At 46.8% G+C, this 19,519-nt stretch overlaps 1 protein-coding gene across 6 annotated transcripts in view; it reads right to left on the bottom strand.

Moving 5' to 3' along the window:
- The window catches only part of LOC138516167 (malate synthase-like), a 494,080-nt gene that overhangs the window by 435,954 nt on the left and 38,607 nt on the right, over positions 1-19,519 (bottom strand). The window contains exon 1 of one of the 6 annotated variants that reach the window (XM_069631092.1): positions 6,205-6,286. The exons of the other annotated variants lie outside the window; for them this stretch is intronic. The gene's annotated coding sequence lies outside the window, so the exon portion shown is untranslated. Of the gene's footprint in view, positions 1-6,204; positions 6,287-19,519 lie in introns of those variants that run through there. 6 annotated transcript variants of the gene reach the window in all.

Below are 19,519 nucleotides of genomic sequence, written 5' to 3' on the forward strand. Positions count from 1 at the left end.
TATCATACACGGTGGAGGAAATTAATGTAGTGCTAAATTTAGGATTTTGATTGCACGACAAAGGTCTGGGAAGCTCCTCTTAAGCAGTGTCGGATTGGCCCGTCGGCCGATCGGCCCGTGGCTGATACGAAATCCTTAGAGGCTGGCGAGGGGCCGGTTTCAAGCCCATGCCTGGGCCGGTCTCGCGCTGGCTCAGGGCTGCCTGCGGTGCTGATCTGCTCTGCATGATCAGGGCCTGCGGGCAGCAAGTCGGCGCGAGACTGACACCATGGCGCTGCTGCTAGGTGATTGTGAAGGAAGTGTTACTTTTTTACAAAACACTGGTAGTGGGTCGGGCTGGCCTCAGCCCGGCCCGCTACCAGTGTTTTGTAAAAAAGTAACAGATTCCTGCAACTGCTCGTCCTTGAAGGACCTGGGGCAGCAGCGGAGGGCCGGTCTCTGAAGCCCACTTATGGGCCATTTTGTTTGTTGCATTGATCTGCAGGCTGCAGCTCTGCATGATCAGAGTACCGCCTGCAGGCAGCCCTGAGTAGGCGCGAGCCGTGCGAGACGCCATGGCGCCAGCCGCCACAGAAGTGTAACTTTTTTACAAAACACTGGGAGCGGCGCTGGGCTGGGGCGGGGCCACCTCAGCCCAGCTCGCTCCCAGTGAATTGTAACATGACTCGGGTATGGGAGCATGGTTTCTCCGAACACAGCCCTGGGCCAAGACAAATGGTAAAGGTGTTTGGCGACAAGCAGATGCCCGCGCCCTGTGCGAGGAAAGCACAGCCTGCTCCCAACATCATTCAGGCTGGCGGTTACCAAGCCTGCATCCTCCATGTGGTGGGGAGAAAACTGCACCGAAAGACACCCCAGATTCGGAACTTGAGCACTGTGGACACTGTGGAAGGAGCTGCGCTGCTGACCTGTTCACCATGAGCAGGCAGACAGCCAAAAACAGGGCGGGGAACACTGCAACATCGTTGAGGAGGAGGTGAGCGATTTACCCATTACCAGTATTTTGCGACACACACTCCAGATTGGGGGGCAGCAACAGGCATCCCCCTCCTGACGGGGGCAGTAGTTCAAGCACCTTCCTCTTCGGTGATGCGCCCGCAGCGCTTCCTAGTGCAGCACCCTGCACCCGTACCCCCGCCCCACTCACACACACACACTCCTGATGGGGGGCAGCAGCAGGCATTCCCCCTCTTATGTTGTCAGTGCTGGCCGGCCCCCTGAGCAGCAGGCCTGTGATGGGCTCTGTGGAGTGTGTAGCGCGGCTGGAGTCCATCATGGAACTGATGATCCAGGTCCGATGCCCCCCGTCACCCCCCTGCCAGCAGCCGCCTCCATTGTGCTAGCCTCCCCGGTGAGGTGGGCAGATGTTTCTATTCCTCTTGGCCCTGGGGCCAGTGTGCGCATCACTGTGCAGCGGGAACTAATACACATTTTAGCAGCCCATCTGCACAGATTGTGTTCTCTGCTTTTAAACGTCAATTTTGTTTAAAATTGAGTAGCCGAATCTCTGGGATGTAGGGAGCACCCCATAATAACCATGGCTTCCCTCAAACATGGTGCCACAGTGGAGACAGTCTATGTGCATTATCTTAGTATTTTAGTACCTTCTTAAGCAAATGGACCTGGATAGGTCTAGGCCTCTTAAAGTTTGACGTTTAGACTACTCCCAAGTGCCAGCCTTTTAGCCAAAATACAATCGGAAAGTTTGGATTTGTGAGCCACGACCTAAATACAAGCCCCACAGCTCAAAGCTTTGTTCCCTGAAAAGTGAGGACTGTGCTACACAGTCACGTGGCCACTCTGGGGTAGCCTTGCCTTGACCTTAGCAGCTATGGTAGTAGGGTGAAGCTGTGTGCAGGCATTGGCGTTGGGGAGCTGGGGGGTGCAGAGGAGAGTTGAAGGCTTGTGGGGTAGATGTATACGGTGGAGTGACATTGTGTGCTGTGGGGGGGCGTGGCTGGGGACAGGTGGTGGCTGTGGAGAGGAGATATGTAGTTTGGGCAGGTGTGGGCTGTGGAGGGAAGACGGGCTGGTGCTGTAGAGAGGAGAGGCAGGGGCTGCCAGACTGCAGAGCAATACGGACAGACAAGTGTGTGCCCTGCTCTCAAGGGGGGTGGGCACATCTTGTTGCGGACAGCTAGCTGGCTGTAGATACACGATGTGGATTGAAGGGGGGCCTGTGTAATGTGGACGGGGTTGGTGATCTTGGTTTCTGTGCACTGCACAAGCATTCATTGCTTGTGCATGCTCTGCAAATTAAAGGGATGCTAGTGGACACAAATAGCAGTTTATGTTTTCAAACAAATAAACTTTGTACTAATTGTGAAGCTGCCACCTCGCTCCTCTGCTTCCACCTCGCCCCCTCAGTAAACAAGTCCACCCCCACTGTTGTGAGCACACCAGCCCATTCTTTTCTCCTCCCCATCACAGACCAGCTTTTTTCCTCCTCCCCATCATGCACTCCTTTCCTCCACCCACACTCTCGTTTCCTCCTCCCCATCACTCACACTGTCGCCTTCTTTCCTCCTCCCCATCACACACCTACACCAGCTCCTTCTTCTCATCACACACAGGCTGCTTCTTTCCTCCTGCCCATCACACACCAGCCCCTTCGTCCACCTCCCCCAGCTTCTAACAACCAAACAACACCTACAAGCTTTGTGTCCCTCCTAATTTACCAGTCTCCCTATCTGTACTCTAATGCAATAGTTTGGGCTTAAAGCGACACCTGACCTAATAGCCAAAACAAACAAAAAACAGTGAGCAATGTATTAAGTCATTGACTGATAAATGGGGGGTAGATGGATTTGGGCAGGGGAGGCTATTGGGTCTTTAATACTGGCCTGAAGACACAGGGGTATTAATACTTTGAAAGCAGAGCCATTCATGTGGCAGTGTTTGATATGTGCACTAGTTGTAGCACTCTCTCTCTTGCAGCATTTGAACAGCTACTATGACACATCCTGGCAGTGGCACAACGAAATTGCAGGAGACAACAAGGGACACTCTGGGCGACAACAACTAACCTTAGCTAAGTGCTGCACTACCTCATGTGTGCTTATTATGCTGCTGTGCCTTTGAATACTGCAATAGTGATATTGTATGTGTGTGTAGCATCAGAAGCAGGGACGTATGTTTGTATGAGTGCAAGTAGCATTTTCTGTAAAGTCGTGAATTGATATGATTCAGGGATGATGGTTAGAGGGCCACTTTTTTTGAGGCGAGGGGTGGGCCACTTTTTTGAGGCAAGTGGTGGGCCACTTTTTTTTGGGTGTCCGGGCCTATTTCCTGTCCCAGTCCGACCCTGCTCTTAAGTTATCTTTGCACAGGTCCATGTTTATTGGGAAACATCCCCTATTCAAGAACGCCAGTAGTCTGTCCCACTTGAATATGGATTGGAGTTCCCCGGTAGCTGAGAAGAATCCAAACTCATTCGAGTCTGGCAACTTCTCAGCTGTGGCCTCAAATCTAACAGCTTTTTACAGTTGACTTTGGAGCTCGAAGAAGTACATGTGATGGCACTGTTTTGAATCAACAGATAGGGTTCTAGTGCTATAAAAATCCATATGCCCTCAAGGTGCAAGGTGAAATAATTGTCCAGTTTGCTTCGCACGCCTTGATTTAGGGTGCTGTTCAAATTCACTTGCATTGTTCTTTTTTTTCTTTTCTTACAAGGATGTCAACATATTGTGTTTTAGCAGCTGGGCCTCCTGCAGTTCTGGCCATTCTCTTTGAGCATTGCCAATCTATTGTATCTTGCCACATTTGACAGCATAGGACACACAGGAATACATACACTTTGTGATGAGGATTCCTTAGACAATGACATATCGTATTGGTCAAGCAGAAGATGCGCAAAGGTCTATAGATTGTCTTGGCAGTGCTCCACAATTCATGCTGTGAAAAGCAGAACTTGTGTTCTTGGAACCTTGGCGGTTATTCATTCTGTTTTCAATACATACAATAAGTAAAAGATCCAAATGTGCCAACACTGTGAGTGTTGGTATCAACAGTATATACACACGGCTAACAAAACGGAATTATTGCTATATGTGATAAAGTAAACAGACAAAGCTTGCTATATGGGACAAGGAAAAAAGACAACCTACCCAAAAAAGCCATGCCTGAAGACCATTGAAAAGTGGCCTCCCTACCACCTCAAAGCATTGAACACTAATCAACACAGACCTCAATAGGCCATGCTACGCCATACAACCGTGCCAAGACGCACACAACCGTGCCAATACGCATCACATCACATGACCCTCTGCCGGGCACTTCGAGCCACCACAGTGCCATGGTAGAAGGAAATCCCACACCATATATGAAATTCTAGCAGACAAAATACCAGGCCTCGGTAGAAACAGCCCTTCTGTCCGATGCTCCTCATCTCCAGGATTTTAAGTTAACACCACACTCAAGTTACAGTAACCTAGGCGTGAATTTACTAACCACCATTCAGCCATGTGAACAACACCCTGCACCTCCATTCACACAACACCAAAAGGAGACGACAGAACACTACATTGACTCTCCCTGGTAGTGTAACACTGCTCATACCAGCACTAAGCCCATGAACTCTCGCTGATCAGGACAGCGTGCCGTGGCACAGCCCTGAGGCAAAGGCAACTAACGCTCGGCACCAAGAACTGCTCCAGCACCTAAAAGGCTACTGGACTGAGACTGATAACCTAAAACTGACCACACCTGTTCATGAACACCGGTGAGCTCAAATTGCTCACTAACATAATTTGACCTGCTATGTTTGCACTCAGGTGCAAACTGGTACCCGCCGCCAAATTTCGGTCATTTGCACAGTGCCTATTTCCCTACACTTTTGCACTCCGCCATGCAAAGTGAGAAAACGTAAATACTTGCATGCCAGGCAGCATTTACGTTTAATTGTGAGCGCTGCTTGTCATGCCTGCATGGTAAGCATTGTTTACAATTACAATTAAACCCTGCGCAACATGCAAACATGTCTGGAAGGGTTTCATTGTATTTGTACGCACTGCATAGCGTGCTCAATGGATCCCTGTGGTGTCCGCATGCTTTATGCATAAAGCTGGCAGACTCCATAGGGATAGCCAGCATTTGTATGGTGGCGAGGATAGGAGGCGTTTGAAACGCAATTTGTGTTCCGCTCGTTCTCTCCACCATATAAATGAATGAAAATGGGACGTTTATAAGAAACATTCGTAAAAGCCCTGCACAAGGCTTTTACACATCTCTTACGTTATGCCCCAAACAAAAATTAGCACCATATTGGTTTGTTACTCCAATACATGTATGTTACGGTCAAATGGTCCGCTGCTGCAACAATCCCTGGCTCCTTCAGTGTAGAAAATGGCTACGAAAACAGGTTTCAGGTAATGATATCCCTATATATATGTAGATAATGTCGCTGGGAAAAGGTTGTGGTGACATTATATAGGTGACGATATATATAGCGACAGGGGGAGTGGGGGTTGCAGGGGTGTCCCCTGCATGCTCCATGTAATAAGGCTCCACAAAAAAACAGCAATTTCTCTGTGATGTATCTGCATTGCGATATTTTGGAGGGGACATTATTACATGGAAGCCGAAAACATTCATAACGTTCCAAAATACTACTCGTTTCAATTTCATAAATTGAATTACTGAAGCATAGAACTAGCCACACCAATAATACAATGCGTATATATTTTACAACAGAATATAATGTTTCGTTACAAGATATAACACATTTTATTCCGTGCTTTGTAGCTATTTCAATGTATTTTAACATCCTAGGTCATTTCTGTTTTATATATTTGTTGATTAGATTTCACAAATGCCTAATTGCTGTCTGTGTATATATCTTGGTTTGCTAGTCGGCAAAATCGCTACCACACTTAAGTCAAATAATAAATATATCACAATTGCAATAAATTACTGAATCGGTATAATAAAAAAAGACTTGTGATAAATGTCAGCATGTTCTATGCAGGCCGTCACATGAAGGGAATGCACATGTTAGTTCGTGTGTGTGTGCCTAGTAACCCAATGCTAGTCGGCACTGACGGGAATAGCTTACGCTTTCTAATGTTACCTACTGTTCTGTAACCCAGTTTGGGGGCGCCCCTTTTGCTGCAGAGAGGAAGATTCGTGTAAACCCAGTCAGCGCATGACTGGAATTAGTTGTATGGCAATATCAGAATACAAAAATATGCTTTTACGACTTACGTCTGAGTCGGCTAGGCAGTTTTCTTTTTTGATTCCTGTAACCGACACTGCACAGTTCCCTGTGGTTGGAATTGCGAAACTACCTTCCATTCGTCTGATTTGCAAGTAATATTTAACAGCTTTGACCATGGACTTTAATCGCTTCTCCAAAACCACTGCAGGCACACAAACCCCTTTGTTTATGAAGATATCAGCAACGTCAAACATTTTAAAAAATGAAGATTTTCATCGTGAGAGCTTTCCATATGAATTCCTGGTAACTGTGTATACAAGCCATCCCTATTGGGCATAAAACCACATCGTGCATATAGGCCCGAGTATCGAGTGAGCAAACCCCAATGTAATTCGTGACAGCTGCATAGTGAAACTTTACGGCAAGAGAAACTATATATAGGATAAAGTACCCCCTACTGTACAGCTACGGTATTTTGTAAGGTCACTGAACTCCTAGGTGACTTGCAATATCCTTATATGGTCACAAACTGTCATCCTCTTTAATACCAGGGCTCTTGCATATTTTAATGTGAAGGGTCTTCCATTTGCTGATCTCTATATGGTCAATGTAGAATCTGTTTGGATTTAAAAATAATATGCAGCTTTGAATGTGTTGTTGAACAATTGTTTAAACATTTTAATAAAGTGCATTGAATACATGTATTCGTGTTTTACTTTAAGATAAGTAACAGCAAGCAGCTTCTTGCTCACATATATTAAACTTCAGCAGTGCACACATTAAACATTCTACCATAAACAGTTTCCTGGTAATTAATCCATGTAAAGTGTCACAGAAGACTGTTTAGCAAACAAGGAATTCGAAAAGCTTGTACCAGCTTTAATTACTTGTTGCAACAACAGCTGGAATTCTGACGGTGTTGGTTGAAGCAGCAGGCATTGTGACGTCACAACTAAAGCATAATAACTGATTACAGGACAGTTGTGATGTCATTTTCTTATTACGGGTCAGTGGTGCTGTTAGAGCTAGCCTGTAATAAGAACATTATTTCCAGGCTTTTATGTGGATATTGTGGCCTTCAATGTATTATAATGATCCTTGGAAAGGCCATCCAATTAACCCAGTGATGTTGTGTAACTGGGCATGCATGCTCCTTATCCTTATCAAAGTACTTTACAATATATATGGTGGTAACATCCATGTAATTTACCCAGACTCATAGGGCTCTTCCAGATGAGAGCCATAGCACTTTAAGGGATCAAGCGAAATGTAAAGGAATGTGGTGCCTCCTTTTTTCCATGGTTCATGCTCACAGCTGGAGGAGGTTGGACATAGACGGATTGGAGTGTCACCATCAGCTACTGTAGCTCGGGTCTGGCATCTGGGCTGGGAGGATCGCTCAGCTCAGCGGTTTATCCATAGCAACACAGGCTCGAATCCCGGTCTTGCGCTTTGAAACTGTTCTCTGGTATTAAGCATGTTAAAAAAGAAGAATTATAAGTGGGCAGGCTGAAAGGATGAGCAATTATAAGCTAGGACGGGGAGGGAGGCAGCAGTGTTTGAGACAAGTGTAAGGCTCAGTTGGAGAATGTTTACACTTCAGGGATCTGGGTTTGACTACTCTGGTCTAGTTTTGTGTTGCTGAGGGGCATCTCGACCCATCAACCTTGGGAGGTCAACAAGGAGTGCCTGTTGGGGGGCATGAATTTGCTTAGAGTGCCAGGAAACACCCAGAGTGTTTATGAGAGACCCACTCCCATGTTAGTGATAAATTATAAAGGGGGTAACTCATCCTTGAGTGTAACCGGCACTTGGAAGGGTCTAGATAATCAATGGACAGGTCAAGGCCTGTTAGAAGAGTCACGATGGATGGCATTTCCTCTGCATGAATCTAGATCCTTCGCCAGGCTCGGACTGGCCTAACAGGCAATAGGACCATGGGGGAACCAAAAAGGCAAAATGCTGGTGTGGCCCAGTTTTTTGGGTCAAAGTTGGTAAGTTTTTTGGCAAATGTGGGCCAGTTTGAAAAGTTACTTCACTGTGCGGCTAGTAGTTTTGACCAGTGCTGCTGGATAAAAATTCTTTAAAGTGCTCGATTTGCATCACATTTTATCAAATAACTCCCCCTTGGGTACTATTCAAACAGTGTCACAAAAGGAATTAATTGCCATTTGCAACTGTGGGAAATGTTTTCATTGGTGCCCGAGACACTTTTAGGCCCGGTTCGGCCCTGTCCTTCACCCGTGCCTACGGCTGGTTAAACTGAGACACCTTCTGATTCCCTGTGGATCAGTTCAGTTCTCTGGGTCTGCCGGATAGATAATCCTGGGGGCTATTTTTATGCTTGGTCCTAAGAGATGAAAAGTTATAAGATGAATGGCTATTCTCACCTACATCTTGCTGCGTTAGGCTGGGTGGTACGTGATAGTCTGCGTCAAAGTCTCAAGGAATTTCCTTTGATGAGTTCACAGATTAGTTGTGGATACTGAATGTTGTATTTTAGCTCACACATATATTAGTTATCATATTAATATCAACTCCAAGACACCAAGTAGTTCTTTCCTCATTTAATGTCTAACTCCAACTGCCCAACCCCAAGCCTCCCCACCTTCCAAGTTCAACCAGCTGCATTTTACATTCCTTTACGCCACAACACTGAACAAGCATCATTTTTCTACCGGTCAAGGGAGCTTTCAATGTCCTTCACGACGTCAGAAGGAGTTACTTCAAGGTTACACAGTCAGTTTGGACAGTGCAGAATGGCTATAGACTGAACACTCACCTCCTTATCTATTCAAGTATGAACCAATCTGGAATGATATCTGGAGGGAATGTCTCGGTTGCATTGGATTCCTGGGCTTCTTCAGGGTTACAGTGACTTCCTCCTTTTCCATTTGAGTGCTGATCCCTTCTTATTCACGGCAGAGCCTCGTGTGCAGATGTAGACTCAGTTTCAGCCTTGACCCAGTGGCAACTTTGGCTATCGGACAGCAATTCTCTTGAAAGAGACCTACTCGACAGTCATGTGTATCTCTTGTATGTGCTTGATACCATGTATCCTCTATGAGATCTGTTCGGTGCTGGGGCCTCCTCCCTGGGTCTTGTTGAGCTCCAGGAGAACTCACTACAGAGATGGAGAGAAGGGGTGGCTCTGGGTTTATATTTCCATATTTCCATTGTACGTCTGTGCCTCAAAAGCTTTAACTTCCTGGTGTAACAGCGAATTCCGGGCCTGATGGAAATGGTGGAGGCGTGAGGTCACCATCTCTCTTGGTTACATACTCTGTCCAGGGGCAGGCAGAATGCATCTGCACAGGTGTAATATGGGGCTTGGAAATTGACGTGAGGTGCATGTGGGGACACTGTCAACCCTGTCCACAAGAACCCGGAAAAGGTTTCTTCTCATATGGGTCCTTAGCTCAGCATGCGGTTCTCCTGTGAGACTTCTTCCTGGTGCTTGAATGCTACTAACTTCTCTTGTATGGACCTAGAGTCCATTATCTGGAATTTCTGCCCTGAAAACAGGGCCTGGGGCTTATTTTATCACTCAGGGGGTTAGCGGCTGCTGTTAGCAAGGCCTTTGCCTAACAGTTGCGGTAGGCTTTGTCTTAGGTTGTGAAACCCTCTTCAGGAAAGACTTTATCTAACTTCCATGTAGTCCGGGAGGTGGCGTAGCTGGTCCTGTTTGGCAGGGGCATCCTAGACCGAAGTTCCTTCTTGCATCATGGTGATCTCAGGAGGGTGCAATGGTATTCTAAGGCATAGCATGCTCTGCAAAAGAGTTGGACATCCTTATGGCCATAGAATGGTTGTAGCAAGACATTTAGATCTTGACCAATTATTTTCCTAATTAATGTCTTTCAATGGTGGCTGGAGTGGAGGGAGGCTTCTCCCAGCCGGATTCCCGAAGCATCGACCTGAGGCATGGCTGCCTCATTGGCAACCTGCTGTCGGGGCATGTTCTGTGCTCAGAGTGATTGGCTGGGCTTCTGTTCCTGCAGTGCAGAGTTCTGATGATGGGCCTCTGCTGAGGGAAATGGGACATTCAAGGTCAGATAACTCATTAAGAGGGGTGCTTCAACAATATTTCACAGTCTGTTTGGGTTTTCAAAGGCCCCTTTGGTATCTCTAAAAATGTATTGAGACAAGGAAGAGGGACGTGGAGGTAATGGTTGCATTTCTTATTAGTAATCTTCATTTACTCCTTGTCCTACTCTCCCTCGACACAGTATTTACGTCTCGCCTTTTGCATGCTATTGGGATAAAAGGACCCATTATCCAAGTAGGAAAATAAATAAGAATTGTGGGATATGGGAGGGATTATATACCTCAAGGGAGATGGAGCGGGACATCTAACTGTTGATAAAATGGTTCTAATGGTGGACGTGGATACCTAAAAAGTAAGTATTGGGATGAGGAACAGTCAAACTGGAAGTAATGTCAAGATTAATTACTGGTAATCCCATTATAATTACAATTACAATGTCCCATCCCTAACAATGTGGGGAATCCATCTCCCAAGCCAGAGAACCCATTTTGCTATGAGCAATGAAAAAACTCAGGCCGCAGACCCTTGCCCTGGTGCAGAGAGGGTACAAAGGCACCACATACCCACCCTCATCCTGCCATAATCCAGCAATAGCCCCTCAGCAATTATCCACAAAGGGTGGCCGGGGTGCGGGTGAGGAACCTAGGTCTAGAATGAGGAGGACTCAGATTAATGGGGATTAATGGCAAGTAATATCAACATTACCCCCTCTTTATTTTCCCAGTCCTTACCAAATGAAGTAGTGGAAAGCAGTAAGCAGGGGACATTGTGCCACAGAACTAGTTCAGAAAACCAATGCAGGGCAGACTACAACACTCTATAATGTGAAAATCTGCCATTAACACGTGACAGGACTGCTGAGCTCCAAGACTGCAGGGGCAGCCCCAGGTACAATGTGTAGTGATCAATAAATGTTTTAGTGGGGCGCCTATGTAGCGGCCCTGCATATGCCCCCCACTTGGACACCCTTGAACAATGTCTAGTAAACATGCATGACATAGGTGAATGTACACTATACTGTCCCCAAGGGAGGCATACCAAACTCCTCATAAACTGTGGTAACGATGATCCTAATCCACCTGCTCAGGGCTGATATAGTAGGCGTCCACCCCTCCTGTCCCAGACAAAAGGTGGCAAACAGTTCTTTGCCCTGTCTGGTATCCACCGTCTTATCCAGGTAAAGTCTCACCACGCTTCCCACATCCAAGGGGTTAGGGGCGAGGAGTCAGTCTTCAGATGACTCATGTAGAGTTGGAACAACTAAATTCCCATGAATATGAGCATCAGAGAACACCTTGGGCCTAAAGAAAGAAGGCTGAAACACAAGACCTACGGGAACAAACCACAGGTAAGGTTCAGAAGAAATCATGGCCACTAGTTGACCATGCTTGCAGGCAGAAGTCATAAATATGATATGATATGGCATTTATAATGCGCCTATACACAAGTGTTTCAAGGCGCGACGAGGCAAGGGAGGGAGAACAGAGGAAAGACAGACAATGATCCTACTAGCCCAGGTGTCATTCAGATCGCGCAAGTGCATGGGAAGGGGGAAGGGGGAGAGTGCAGTACATGGGATAATAGAATAAATAACAATAAGCAAAAGTAAGGCCAGCAGGTGGCAAGTGCAAGGGTAAGTGCAGACATACCGAGGGTTGCCAGAAAGGCAGTGCACGTGCGCGACTGGCGGGGGAGGGGACCTGGGCCCGTGATCAGATGGTGGCCAGGTAACCAGTGCAGTTTCAGTTTTAGCCAGGAAGTCAGCAGGGGAGAGGAGGAGAAAAAGCAGAAGCAAAGAGAAAGGTTTTGAGGTGCTTCCGGAACCAGAGATGATTCTCCTCAAGTTTCAGGGAGGCAGGGAGGCTATTCCAGAGGAAGACCCCAGCTGAAGAAAGAGATCTACCACAAACTCATTGCTTGGAGAAGCGACTGACTCTGAGGGAGTTGGAGGCGGATGACCGAAGAGCTTGAGAAGGAAGATATTTAGGAAGAGAGAGTTGACGGTATTGATGCCCCAGAAGGCCTTGTGGACAATGCAGAGGGTTTTGAACTTAATCCTTGCAGCCACTGGGAGCCAGCGCAGAGATTTAAGTCCTGGAGAGATATGATCCCTGGGCTTGAGGCCAAGGACAAGTCTTGCAGTCCAGTTCTGGATGAGTTGTAGTGGGCGGAGAGTAGAAGCAGGCAGATTTAGAAAGAGGCAATTGCAATAGTCCAGCCTAGAGACAAGCAGAGCTCTGGAGACAGTGAGCTTCTGGGGGAAGGAGAGGAAAGGAAGAATACCTCTGAGGAGGTGCAGCTGGTAGTGTGATTTCTTAGAGACTTTGGAGATTTGAGGAGAGAAGGAGAGTGTGGAGTTCATGATGACCCCAAGGTTTTTAGCCTCACAGGTGAGAGAAGGAAGAGGGCCAAGAGAGGCCGGCCAGAGAGTGACAGGAAAGGAGGGTGTGGGTGTGCTGATGAGGAGAATCTCAGTCTTAATGGCATTAAGGCAGACATCATTGGTGGCACACCACTCCTGGATGGAGGACAGACAGTCAGAGATGAGAGAGGGAGAAGAGGTGGCTGAGGGTAGCCTGAAAATGAGCTGAGTGTCATCCGCATAGCATTGGAAGTTGGGGCAGAGCGCAGCAATGAGGTGGGCAAGAAGTGCCAGGTATTGGTTGAACAGCCAGGGAGAGAGGTTAGACCCCTGGAGAACACCACAGGAAGAGATAGACATAGAGGAGAGGAAGGACCCAAGAGGAACCTGGGAGGGTCAATCAGAGAGGAAAGAAGTCAGCCACGCAAGGGCCTGACCGGTGATCCCCAGGTTATCATGGAGACAGTTCAGCAGGATGGCATGGTTGACCGTGTCAAAGGCGGAAGAGAGATCAAGTAAGATGAGGACACAGGGGGTGTTGGAATCGAGTTTGGAGAGCAGCTCTTCACGGATGTTCAGGAGAGCAGTTTCCGGGCTTCTGGCAGCTCTGAAGCCAGACTGATGATCATGGAGACAACCAACAGATTCAGTGTGAAGATTGAGCTGGGAGATGGACATCTTTTCCAAGAGTTTGCCCAGGAAAGGAGTGATGGAGATTGGGCGATAGTTAGCTGGGCAGGACGGTTCGGCAGAGGGTTTCTTAAGAAGAGGGTGCACAAGGGAGTGCTTCAGGGGGGAAGGGAAGACTCCAGTGGCGAAGGAGTGGTTCCAGAAGTTGGCCATGGCACGAGCCAGGGAGTCAATGTGGTCCTTGATGGTTTTGGAGGAACAGGGATGAACCTGTTTTGATGAGACTTTCATAGATCTGACTTGTCTAGAAACCTTGTCTGGGGAAAACAGGGGAAAGGCAGAGAAGGAGGGAGGAGAGGTGGCTGAGGAAGGGCCACATGAAGAGCAGGGAGTAGATACCAGGAGGAGGCACTTTTAGGACAGGATAAGGGGCAGGTCCTCCAAATGCTCAAAGGAAGGAGCAGGTGAGACCATCAGAAACCACAGGAAGGTGCCAGGGGGAAAGGGGGACCAACTCCAGGGGCAAGCAATCTCTATTTCCGGTAAGGAGCTGGAAAAATAACCCCTCAACTGGTGTTATAGGAGCCCAGGAGACTTCAGCATGTTCGCTTTTTTTCCACAGCAACACCCTCTTTGGATGAGAGGGGACAGGGAAAATTCAAAGAGGAGGGTTGCCCGCCAAGAGGACAAGTGTGCATTTGTGCTCACCACTAACGAATACCAGGCTCTCGACGTGTAGATCAAAAGAAGAGTGTCCCAGCTTGAGGCAAACACATCCACCTCAGGTAGGCCAAACCCCCTGCACATGTTTCTGAAGCTAGAAGTCCTTATAGAGTACTCCAGTGATGAGTTGGGAATACCTACAACCCAGGGATATATACAAAGCCTGAAGGGAGACGAGATTGTACAGCACATGATATTGTGAGATACCTTCTGGAGAGAATAGTACCTTGTGCCCCCTTCTCATCAGCTGGTTGGTTTGTGCCTTGGCCACCATATTATCTGTGCAAACCAAGACACCCCTTCTCCCGAGCTCTGAAGCTACGGTCAGCAGGTACTAGTGAATGGCCAAACACTCCCTCCAATTTGAGGATCTCTTTCCTGATTCTGTGACCCATTCCTGCTGAATGGAGAAGGGACCCAAGGTAGCAATCCACACTACTTGACTGGCAACTGCCATGAGTGGTATGGACTGGGGTAAGGGGGTTAAGGAAAGAAAGCCCTGGTGCAGGTGATAGCCCTCGAGTCACCAAGCTAAGCTCTTATTGATGTGCAGAGGAACTCTGATCTTCCTTGAATAGTCCATTGTGGCAGAGTCCCAGTGAGTAAGTGGATCATCAATAGCTTCAGTTGGTGCTAGGCTCAGCGGACCAGAAAGACTGAAGCTACCATGTCCCCCTGGGAAGAAATCCACTTTTAAGTCATGGCAAAATCTCTGTTTAATAGGCCCAAGTGTCTGATCTGTGGTTTGAGAGCCTTGGGCAGGGGAGGGAATGCACTTCCTATCCTGATGTTGAAGAGACACCTGATTAATTCCATCTCCAGGGTGGGACTAGCAAGGATTTATTCAAATTGAGAAGCCAGCCAAATCTCTTCAGGTAGCATTGTACAAATGTTGTGTCCCTCCAGACAAGAGATGCAGAAGGGGCATGGATGAGTTAATCAACGAGATAAGTGTTGACACTAACGCCCTGGGAGTGCAGTATCAGCAACCTGGGTGCCAGGACCTTTGTAAACACAATGGTTGCATAACAAAGGCAAAAGGGAAGCACCTGATACTGGAGGTGCTACACTCTAACTGCAAATCTGAGAAACCTTCTGTGACGATACAGAACTGGGAAGTGGAAGAAGGCAGCCCTAAGGTCGATGGACATCAGAAATTACCCCCTTGGAAATCACAGGTGTGATCCCCAGAGGATCTCCATCCTGAAGTGGATGTCCTTGATGAACCAACTGACCAACTTCAGGTCTGTGATGGCCTCCCTAGGCGTTTGACACCAGGAAAAGGTTAGAATATACCTACTCTCCCTGCTCTGGGAACAGGACACATTGGCTCCTTCTGGGGTAAATGGTGTATCCCCTCCTGAAAAATCATGATCTTCTGGGGGTCTTTGGGCCAGGAGGTGATAAACACAACTGAGCCTGGAGGGAGTGACCTAAAATCTACATGGTAGCCTCTGCACACAGTGCACTGGACCCAATTGCGTCACACTTCCTTTTCCCAAACCCTGCTGAAGAGCTGGAGGCAGCTCACCCCAGGCCCCATTGAAGATGAGTTGTGGGATCCTGGTCTCCAGAAGATAGAAAGTCAACAGGCCAAGAGGGGGTTTGTTTAGATGCAGGTTTGATAGGCCTGTTCTGGATGGAACCCATGGGAGCCTGAAAGGACTGCTAGGACTGGTACCTATAAGGAGCCTTAGGCTGGGAAGGGTTAGGTTAAGGTGATATATCTCTTAACCTGCGTGACCAAGTAATTGATCTGGGACACAAAGGCAGGCCAATAAGTATGGTTTCCTATGATGATTCAAAGGTCTAAGCCATTACTGCTGTCTGACTGACACCATTGAGACATCCCTGAATGCAATGGCTCTCATCCTGCCACAGAAGATACCAGAAGCTTGATCTTCTTCTCAATTATTCCCTGTAAGTCCACACAGTTCTGGCCTTCTTTTAGAGTGGGAATGAGGCCTGGAAATCCTGAGTGACTTGGCAAAGTAAGTGCCTGCACTCAGCACAAAATGCAAGGCCCCATGTGCTGCTTTACGTGCTGCTCTCACTATCTTGTCCACTTGCTCTGATGGCACTGCATCCTCTGTAGCCATAGAGGTAGACTGTGTAAAGGAGGGGAGATTAGAGTCCACCTTTAGAGTTTCTGGGAATTCCTGACCGAAACCTTGAAAAGGCTAAAGCATAAAGCATTGGCCAACTCCTAGGAATGGCATTCTTCTCTGGATCCTTCCACTGCTCTGTGATCATGTCCCTGATGCTCTGAAACACAGCAATACCAGTCTTTGGGACAGGTACATATTGACAGTGCATTCCCTACACTCTCACGAACTGGAGTACTGTAATGTCTTTCAAATCTAGGTTATGTAGAAGATGTGTGGTCACCACCTTCACACAATCTTCTTCCTCATGAGTTGTCCAGCCATCAACCCTTCATTAGCAGCCAGACCTGTTTGTGGGGTTGGAGTTTCTTCCAGCGGGTGGTTGGTGGGGGAAATGCAGCGGAACTACTGTCTGACTGGTGAGGCGTGGGGACTGATGAAAGGGCAGTGTCGCATTATTAGCAGTTATCACTATTTCCGTGATGCTAGCCATCAGCTCAAATGCAGAAATTGTGATGGTGGGGCCATCTCTGATGGACAAGGGATGACTAGAGGAGGAAGCCTGGGGGGATAACAATCAACTCTCCTGGGGCTCCTCCTGCAAGCATGTGACCTAGAACAATGTCTTGTACTTCTGTGACTGTCATCTCTGCCATTCCAGCTGGACTTGTGGTCTCTCTTATCAGTCCTCCTGAGGGGAGAAAGATGTTAGGACTTCTAAGATCTCTGTTCCTTCTAGAGGAGCGGTGCCAGCTTAAGCCTTTAACATTGCTGAAATCCCAGGGAACGTGTGGACAACAGTTACCTGTCAACCACCGTGGATAATAGAGTGCCACCATCTTGTTACGGCTCGCTTTGTGCCCTTTGCATGGCACGGGAGGGACAAGGGATCACTCTTACTAAGAGAGCTTTTTTCATTGGTTCAGAGCAAAAGGCATTGTCTCTCTGGGGGGGAGGGGCAATGCTGTATTCATAGTATGAAGTCGCCATTTTGGAATGGCCTTACCACAGATACGTATATTAGATGGAGTAAACTTTTGTCTACCCCTACTTTAATTTTAAAGATATGCCTATGAAATATTTGTTATTGTGCTTTGGTACAAAACAAACCTTTCACAACTTTAATATCAGCATTGTAATAATAATTTGAAAGATATTTGATAAGCTAAATTGACATTCAAAACAATCAACAATGTGTAAATTACACCTGTGTTTTGTATTTACGAGCCAAATTAGAGCACAAAATTGTGGCCCGGTGTTGTGATGTAACTTCTTAAATTACCTCCACATACCTCTTCCTCATCCAAGTACTTACTTTTGAGGCACCAGTCTCCATGGCAGGACCCTTTCTAAACCAGTTAAGTTTTTGGTGCCTTCCTCCAGGAGGAAGATTTACAGTTACAATGTTCCTGTCCTCTGGATAGGGACCTGCAACCCCTTGCTGGGGGGCTTTGAGGGGAAATGTTGACAAACCACTGTGAATGCAATCCCTTGCACCTGGGCTACGGCACATGGAAACCATGATTGGGTGAGGATGCTTGGCTGAGTGAATCTGGTGCATCATGTGATTCTTTCAGGGCGTGAAGGAGCCTTTATTGGTGCAGAGTTTGACTGCATCTGCCCCGGGATAGAGAGTCGTCCTTAGCCAGGTGGGAGCTAAGAGGAGGGTACTGTGATACTGTGACAGATTTTGGGTCCAGACCAGTTTTTATGTTTTAATGTATTAAGTGTTCTGAGCAGTCTGGGTGAGTGGGGTGTTCCAACTGGACCCTGGGTCTATACGTGCATCATTGACCTCCAAGCGGGTGGGAGGGATGACTCACGCTAGGAAGCATGTGCAGCACCAAGTGCAAGTCCGGCTGGGTGGTATGAGGAGTCCTGCTCGGAAACAGCACTGAGAGCTTAACGCTCATTCCCCTGGTTTCCTTGCCAGCTTTGGTCTCACCCACGCCACGGAGTGAGTTTCATCCATCACGGTTGGACGGATTTACCACCAAAATTGCCTGACATGGGTTCTGCTCCCACCAGGCAACCAGTATTACGGTCAGTTCCAGTGCTGGCTTTTAAAAGTTTAAATGAGCAGGCGACTAAAGACTCCAGCTATTAGGTTTGCCTCAGTATGTGGGATGTGGATTCCCCTATGTTTGTTTGAAGGTCTCATGGACATCAAGAATGCTTTGTAGAAACTGTAAGATTCATTTGTATATTCTCTTTGGTGATGGAATAAGAGTGACCCTGAGGAAGGCTGGGCAAAGAACTTGATAAGCCCCCACAGCCAAACCTCGAGTTGGTAGCACAAACAATTACACCTATGTCTGTACATTCAATCACATTCAGGACACGTTCACAATCAGTTAGGGAGATAATACATCCCCGTTGTGTCAAACTGAGGCAGACACACTGTTTCAAATTTCACCAGTGTCTGGTTTGCACCTGAATTGCAAACTCTATATGCATCACATGTATTTCTTATATTTTTATTATGCTCTGTTTATTTCTGTTGTGACCTTTTTTCTGTATTTATTTTTCATAATTGTGTTGTGCTATTGGTCACTGGAGAGACTTGTACTAAATTGTAGACACATGATTTTTTAACTATGCTTTTCTCTTTTATATATGTTTTGTATATCATTGAATGCATTATGTTTCTAATCATAGTGATATCATTTTATTAGCTCTGATTTCTCCATTAACAATAAATAAAACACACAAAGTAGGACACACATAAATGAGCAAACATTACAAATGGGAGAATAATACTAAATACCCCATCACTGTTCATTATAATCAAATCTTAAAACTAATCCCAACCACACACAAGCAAATCTAAACACTAGATAAAAACAGCCTAATATGTCATATATCTTATTTGGTGGATCAATGCAGCCCTAAAGTAATCACACAAATTGTAAATAAAATCTGCATCGTTACAGTTCATGATGTACTGCAATGCCCCCCCCATAGTGCCTGATATTATTCCTAATAAAAGACGGTTTCAACAATTTCTTCTGCAAATCCGTAAAAACACTTGCACATCAGCAGAAAATTTCCTAAATCCTCTGGGACGCCCATTTCACAGAAGCATGAGTTAGAAGCTACTCCCCCGCCCCCATTTAATACAGGCAATTAAGGGGAGCATGTTTAAACAAATCATCAGAACTAATCTTCGGCAGTCAGGTGATATAATATTACATACCTGACCTCCTACCACTGTATCCCCTCTCATAGTTGCAAACAGTCTCAATGATCCCAGGTTTCACACCGTTCTACTGTCCTCCGACCGGTCAACAAATAAGGCTCTTTGCTTAAACACAGATCTTAGGAGTGTGTAGTTAGTCTGCTTCTGTGTGCTCATATCTACTTAACCACACCTAATGAATAGTTCAAAGCCTTCATTATACCAAGTGCAACAAGTACGGGTGGGGGAGATTACAATTTCTCTTATCGCTTTTTGGATATTTTATTTCTGGAAGAAGGTTTTAGGACTTCCAGGG

This window comes from Ambystoma mexicanum, chromosome 6q (genome assembly GCF_040938575.1).
Source record: "Ambystoma mexicanum isolate Mex_15411 chromosome 6q, UKY_AmexF1_1, whole genome shotgun sequence".
Lineage (NCBI taxonomy): Eukaryota > Metazoa > Chordata > Amphibia > Caudata > Ambystomatidae > Ambystoma > Ambystoma mexicanum.